We start from the raw sequence: 511 nt of genomic DNA on the forward strand, positions 1-511 counted from the left end.
GATCTGGTGTGGTCTCAATCATACAGATAATGCAGAGGTTGCAGGCCATCGACCACATCTAGTTCTGTTTGTCAGAGTCAGGGGAGTCCCTGACTGTACAGATAGCACAAAGATCACCAGGCTATTAACCTCAAACATTCCCAACCTTCTGGATGAGAAACAGGTTCTATATCTCTTTGAAGAGACAAATCTGAGAGTTTAACAGTCCTGGTTTTCCTAGGGCTTGTCTGTGAGGACAAGGACTTTTTACCCTCTACACCAATGGTAAGGAGAGGCTGTACATTTAAATACGAGGAGAAATAGAGGATAGAGACTTAAAGCACTTTCCAAAAGCATCCTAAATTTCATGGAATAGGAGAAATTGGTGAGGTGGCTCAGTAGGTAAAGGTGCTTGCCATGAGAGCTTAGCAACATGAATTCTGTTCCTGTAACCCACATTAATGTGGAAGGATATAATAGACTCCTAATAGAGTCCATAAAGTTGTCTGGCCCACACAAATGACAAAATGGC

The sequence above is a fragment of the Microtus ochrogaster genome, unplaced genomic scaffold (assembly GCF_000317375.1).
Source record: "Microtus ochrogaster isolate Prairie Vole_2 unplaced genomic scaffold, MicOch1.0 UNK73, whole genome shotgun sequence".
NCBI lineage: Eukaryota > Metazoa > Chordata > Mammalia > Rodentia > Cricetidae > Microtus > Microtus ochrogaster.